The sequence below is a fragment of the Ascaphus truei genome, chromosome 13 (assembly GCF_040206685.1).
Source record: "Ascaphus truei isolate aAscTru1 chromosome 13, aAscTru1.hap1, whole genome shotgun sequence".
Taxonomy (NCBI): domain Eukaryota; kingdom Metazoa; phylum Chordata; class Amphibia; order Anura; family Ascaphidae; genus Ascaphus; species Ascaphus truei.
This window is the reverse complement of record NC_134495.1, coordinates 34226021-34233059: the sequence shown is the minus strand read 5'-3', so window position 1 is coordinate 34233059 and position 7039 is coordinate 34226021.

Sequence of the window (7039 nt, the reverse complement as noted above, 5' to 3'; positions counted from 1 at the left end):
GGTCACTAGAGCGTCAGCTCCTGGGCCCGCGTTACCTTTATAAGGGGGTCACTAGAGCGTCAGCTCCTGGGCCCGCGTTACCTTTATAAGGGGGTCACTAGAGCGTCAGCTCCTGGGCTCGCGTTACCTTTATAAGGGGGTCACTAGAGCGTCAGCTCCTGGGCCCGCGTTACCTTTATAAGGGGGTCACTAGAGCGTCAGCTCCTGGGCCCGCGTTACCTTTATAAGGGGGTCACTAGAGCGTCAGCTCCTGGGCTCGCGGTACCTTTATAGGGGGGTCACTAGAGCGTCAGCTCCTGGGCCCGCGTTACCTTTATAAGGGGGTCACTAGAGCGTCAGCTCCTGGGCCCGCGTTACCTTTATAGGGAAATCACTAGAGTGTCAGCTCCTGGGCCCGCGTTTCCTTTATAGGGGGGTCACTAGAGTGTCAGCTCCTGGGCCCGCGTTTCCTTTATAGGGGGGTCACTAGAGTGTCAGCTCCTGGGCCCGCGTTTCCTTTATAGGGGGGTCACTAGAGCGTCAGCTCCTGGGCCCGCGTTACCTTTATAGGGAGGTCACTAGAGCGTCAGCTCCTGGGCCCGCGTTACCTTTATAAGGGGGTCACTAGAGCGTCAGCTCCTGGGCCCGCGTTACCTTTATAGGGGGGTCACTAGAGTGTCAGCTCCTGGGCCCGCGGTGACGGGGATCACTAGAGTGTCAGTTCCTGGGCCCGCGGTGACGGGGATCACTAGAGTGTCAGCTCCTGGGCCCGCGGTGACGGGGATCACTAGAGTGTCAGCTCCTGGGCCCGCGGTGACGGGGGTCACTAGAGTGTCAGCTCCTGGGCCCGCTGTGACGGGGGTCACTAGAGTGTCAGCTCCTGGGCCCGCGGTGACGGGGATCACTAGAGTGTCAGCTCCTGGGCCCGCGGTGACGGGGATCACTAGAGTGTCAGCTCCTGGGCCCGCGGTGACGGGGATCACTAGAGTGTCAGCTCCTGGGCCCGCTGTGACGGGGATCACTAGAGTGTCAGCTCCTGGGCCCGCGGTGACGGGGGTCACTAGAGTGTCAGCTCCTGGGCCGCTGTGACGGGGATCACTAGAGTGTCAGCTCCTGGGCCCGCGGTGACGGGGATCACTAGAGTGTCAGCTCCTGGGCCCGCGGTGACGGGGGTCACTAGAGTGTCAGCTCCTGGGCCGCTGTGACGGGGATCACTAGAGTGTCAGCTCCTGGGCCCGCGGTGACGGGGATCACTAGAGTGTCAGCTCCTGGGCCGCTGTGACGGGGGTCACTAGACTGTCAGCTCCTGGGCCCGCTGTGACGGGGATCACTAGAGTGTCAGCTCCTGGGCCCGCTGTGACGGGGATCACTAGAGTGTCAGCTCCTGGGCCGCGGTGACGGGGGTCACTAGAGTGTCAGCTCCTGGGCCCGCTGTGACGGGGGTCACTAGAGTGTCAGCTCATGGGCCCGCTGTGACGGGGGTCACTAGAGTGTCAGCTCCTGGGCCGCTGTGACGGGGATCACTAGAGTGTCAGCTCCTGGGCCCGCGGTGACGGGGATCACTAGAGTGTCAGCTCCTGGACCCGCGGTGACGGGGGTCACTAGAGTGTCAGCTCCTGGGCCGCTGTGACGGGGATCACTAGAGTGTCAGCTCCTGGGCCGCTGTGACGGGGGTATTAGAGTGTCAGCTCCTGGGCCGCTGTGACGGGGATCACTAGAGTGTCAGCTCCTGGGCCCGCGGTGACGGGGATCACTAGAGTGTCAGCTCCTGGGCCCGCGGTGACGGGGATCACTAGAGTGTCAGCTCCTGGGCCCGCGGTGACGGGGATCACTAGAGTGTCAGCTCCTGGGCCGCTGTGACGGGGGTTATTAGAGTGTCAGCTCCTGGGCCGCTGTGACGGGGATCACTAGAGTGTCAGCTCCTGGGCCGCTGTGACGGGGATCACTAGAGTGTCAGCTCCTGGGCCCGCTGTGACGGGGGTCACTAGAGTGTCAGCTCCTGGGCCCGCGGTGACGGGGATCACTAGAGTGTCAGCTCCTGGGCCCGCTGTGACGGGGGTCACTAGAGTGTCAGCTCCTGGGCCCGCTGTGACGGGGATCACTAGAGTGTCAGCTCCTGGGCCGCTGTGACGGGGGTCACTAGAGTGTCAGCTCCTGGGCCGCTGTGACGGGGGTCACTAGAGTGTCAGCTCCTGGGCCCGCGGTGACGGGGATCACTAGAGTGTCAGCTCCTGGGCCCGCTGTGACGGGGGTCACTAGAGTGTCAGCTCCTGGGCCGCTGTGACGGGGGTCACTAGAGTGTCAGCTCCTGGGCCCGCTGTGACGGGGATCACTAGAGTGTCAGCTCCTGGGCCCGCTGTGACGGGGGTTATTAGAGTGTCAGCTCCTGGGCCCGCTGTGACGGGGGTCACTAGAGTGTCAGCTCCTGGGCCGCTGTGACGGGGATCACTAGAGTGTCAGCTCCTGGGCCCGCTGTGACGGGGATCACTAGAGTGTCAGCTCCTGGGCCCGCTGTGACGGGGATCACTAGAGTGTCAGCTCCTGGGCCCGCTGTGACGGGGATCACTAGAGTGTCAGCTCCTGGGCCCGCTGTGACGGGGGTTATTAGAGTGTCAGCTCCTGGGCCCGCTGTGACGGGGGTCACTAGAGTGTCAGCTCCTGGGCCGCTGTGACGGGGATCACTAGAGTGTCAGCTCCTGGGCCCGCTGTGACGGGGATCACTAGAGTGTCAGCTCCTGGGCCCGCTGTGACGGGGGTTATTAGAGTGTCAGCTCCTGGGCCGCTGTGACGGGGATCACTAGAGTGTCAGCTCCTGGGCCGCTGTGACGGGGATCACTAGAGTGTCAGCTCCTGGGCCCGCTGTGACGGGGGTCACTAGAGTGTCAGCTCCTGGGCCGCTGTGACGGGGATCACTAGAGTGTCAGCTCCTGGGCCCGCTGTGACGGGGATCACTAGAGTGTCAGCTCCTGGGCCCGCTGTGACGGGGGTTATTAGAGTGTCAGCTCCTGGGCCCGTATCCATGTGATGCTGCCGCTGAGTATTTATAGTGAGATAGAAATACTCGGTCACGCTGCAGTATTAACCTCCGGCCTCTGGGTGCCGCTGTCTCAGGCTGACTGTCTCAGGCTGGCACTTCCTGGGGAGGGAGAGAAATAGAGACTGCAAGGGAGACACTCACCAAAGAGTGAGTGTTAGAGAACAGGCAGTGAGTGTGTGTCACTATATGAGTGTGACAGTCAGTGTGTGTGTTAGTGAGTGTGTGACAGTCAGTCAGTGACTGTGTGTGTGTGACAGTCAGTCAGTGACTGTGTGTGTGTCTGTGTGTTAGTGAGTGTGTCTGTCAGTGTGTGAGTGTCTGTGTGTGTGTGTGTGTGTGTGTGTGTGTGTCAGTGTGTGTCAGACTGTCAGTGTGTCAGTCAGTGTGTGACGGAGCTGAGTAAAGAAGTGACAGAGCTGGAAGTGAGAGAAGTGATTACTCATAATAATACTTATATGTGGGGCCCCTGGATTTGTGGCTGTTTGGGGGTATTAATGGCTGTTTGGGGGTATTAATGGCTGTTTGGGGGTATTAACGGTTGGGTTGTTGCCCCGGTGGGGGTATTAACGGTTGGATTGTGGCCCCGGTGGGGGTATTAATGGTTGCGTTCTTGCCCCGGTGGGGGTATTTATTGCTGTTTTGTTGCCCCAGGGATGGCCACAGGGCAGCTCAGAGACACTGTGGAACTCGCTCTGATTGATCAACCGGACACGGTGACCTTCGACCTCCTGGATCAGTTGCTGCACGCACCAATCAGAGAGCGTTACCGGAGAGTGCCTGTGGAGAGACTTCTGGAGGGGAGTGTACAGGTGTGTATTGTATACTGACACTGCTGGGGGGGAGTGTACAGGTGTGTATTGTATACTGACACTGCTGGGGGGAGTGTACAGGTGTGTCTTGTATACTGACACTGCTGGGGGGAGTGTACAGGTGTGTCTTGTATACTGACACTGCTGGGGGGGAGCGCACAGGTGTGTATTGTATACTGACACTGCTGGGGGGGAGCGTACAGGTGTGTATTGTATACTGACACTGCTGGGGGGGAGCGTACAGGTGTGTATTGTATACTGACACTGCTGGGGGGGAGTGTACAGGTGTGTATTGTATACTGACACTGCTGGGGGGGAGTGTACAGGTGTGTATTGTATACTGACACTGCTGGGGGGGAGTGTACAGGTGTGTATTGTATACTGACACTGCTGGGGGGAGTGTACAGGTGTGTCTTGTATACTGACACTGCTGGGGGAGTGTACAGGTGTGTCTTGTATACTGACACTGCTGGGGGGGAGTGTACAGGTGTGTATTGTATACTGACACTGCTGGGGGGGAGTGTACAGGTGTGTATTGTATACTGATACTGCTGGGGGGGGGAGTGTACAGGTGTGTATTGTATACTGACACTGCTGGGGGGGAGTGTACAGGTGTGTATTGTATACTGACACTGCTGGGGGGAGCGCACAGGTGTGTATTGTATACTGACACTGCTGGGGGGGAGCGCACAGGTGTGTATTGTATACTGACACTGCTGGGGGGGAGCGCACAGGTGTGTATTGTATACTGACACTGCTGGGGGGGAGCGCACAGGTGTGTATTGTATACTGACACTGCTGGGGGGGAGCGCACAGGTGTGTATTGTATACTGACACTGCTGGGGGGGAGCGCACAGGTGTGTATTGTATACTGACACTGCTGGGGGGGAGCGCACAGGTGTGTATTGTATACTGACACTGCTGGGGGGGAGCGCACAGGTGTGTATTGTATACTGACACTGCTGGGGGGGAGCGCACAGGTGTGTATTGTATACTGACACTGCTGGGGGGGAGCGCACAGGTGTGTATTGTATACTGACACTGCTGGGGGGGAGCGCACAGGTGTGTATTGTATACTGACACTGCTGGGGGGGAGCGCACAGGTGTGTATTGTATACTGACACTGCTGGGGGGGAGCGCACAGGTGTGTATTGTATACTGACACTGCTGGGGGGGAGCGCACAGGTGTGTATTGTATACTGACACTGCTGGGGGGGAGCGCACAGGTGTGTATTGTATACTGACACTGCTGGGGGGGAGCGCACAGGTGTGTATTGTATACTGACACTGCTGGGGGGGAGCGCACAGGTGTGTATTGTATACTGACACTGCTGGGGGGGAGCGCACAGGTGTGTATTGTATACTGACACTGCTGGGGGGGAGCGCACAGGTGTGTATTGTATACTGACACTGCTGGGGGGGAGCGCACAGGTGTGTATTGTATACTGACACTGCTGGGGGGGAGCGCACAGGTGTGTATTGTATACTGACACTGCTGGGGGGGAGCGCACAGGTGTGTATTGTATACTGACACTGCTGGGGGGGAGCGCACAGGTGTGTATTGTATACTGACACTGCTGGGGGGGAGCGCACAGGTGTGTATTGTATACTGACACTGCTGGGGGGGAGCGCACAGGTGTGTATTGTATACTGACACTGCTGGGGGGGAGCGCACAGGTGTGTATTGTATACTGACACTGCTGGGGGGGAGCGCACAGGTGTGTATTGTATACTGACACTGCTGGGGGGGAGCGCACAGGTGTGTATTGTATACTGACACTGCTGGGGGGGAGCGCACAGGTGTGTATTGTATACTGACACTGCTGGGGGGGAGCGCACAGGGGTGTGTATTGTATACTGACACTGCTGGGGGGGAGCGCACAGGTGTGTATTGTATACTGACACTGCTGGGGGGAGCGCACAGGTGTGTATTGTATACTGACACTGCTGGGGGGGAGCGCACAGGTGTGTATTGTATACTGACACTGCTGGGGGGGAGCGCACAGGTGTGTATTGTATACTGACACTGCTGGGGGGGAGCGCACAGGTGTGTATTGTATACTGACACTGCTGGGGGGGAGCGCACAGGTGTGTATTGTATACTGACACTGCTGGGGGGGAGCGCACAGGTGTGTATTGTATACTGACACTGCTGGGGGGGAGCGCACAGGTGTGTATTGTATACTGACACTGCTGGGGGGGAGCGCACAGGTGTGTATTGTATACTGACACTGCTGGGGGGGAGCGCACAGGTGTGTATTGTATACTGACACTGCTGGGGGGGAGCGCACAGGTGTGTATTGTATACTGACACTGCTGGGGGGGAGCGCACAGGTGTGTATTGTATACTGACACTGCTGGGGGGGAGCGCACAGGTGTGTATTGTATACTGACACTGCTGGGGGGGAGCGCACAGGTGTGTATTGTATACTGACACTGCTGGGGGGGAGCGCACAGGTGTGTATTGTATACTGACACTGCTGGGGGGGAGCGCACAGGTGTGTATTGTATACTGACACTGCTGGGGGGGAGCGCACAGGTGTGTATTGTATACTGACACTGCTGGGGGGGAGCGCACAGGTGTGTATTGTATACTGACACTGCTGGGGGGGAGCGCACAGGTGTGTATTGTATACTGACACTGCTGGGGGGGAGCGCACAGGTGTGTATTGTATACTGACACTGCTGGGGGGGAGCGCACAGGTGTGTATTGTATACTGACACTGCTGGGGGGGAGCGCACAGGTGTGTATTGTATACTGACACTGCTGGGGGGGAGCGCACAGGTGTGTATTGTATACTGACACTGCTGGGGGGGAGCGCACAGGTGTGTATTGTATACTGACACTGCTGGGGGGGAGCGCACAGGTGTGTATTGTATACTGACACTGCTGGGGGGAGCGCACAGGTGTGTATTGTATACTGACACTGCTGGGGGGAGCGCACAGGTGTGTATTGTATACTGACACTGCTGGGGGGGAGCGCACAGGTGTGTATTGTATACTGACACTGCTGGGGGGGAGCGCACAGGTGTGTATTGTATACTGACACTGCTGGGGGGGAGCGCACAGGTGTGTATTGTATACTGACACTGCTGGGGGGGAGCGCACAGGTGTGTATTGTATACTGACACTGCTGGGGGGGGAGCGCACAGGTGTGTGGACACACTGCTGGGGGGGAGCGCACAGGTGTGTATACTGACACACTGCTGGGGG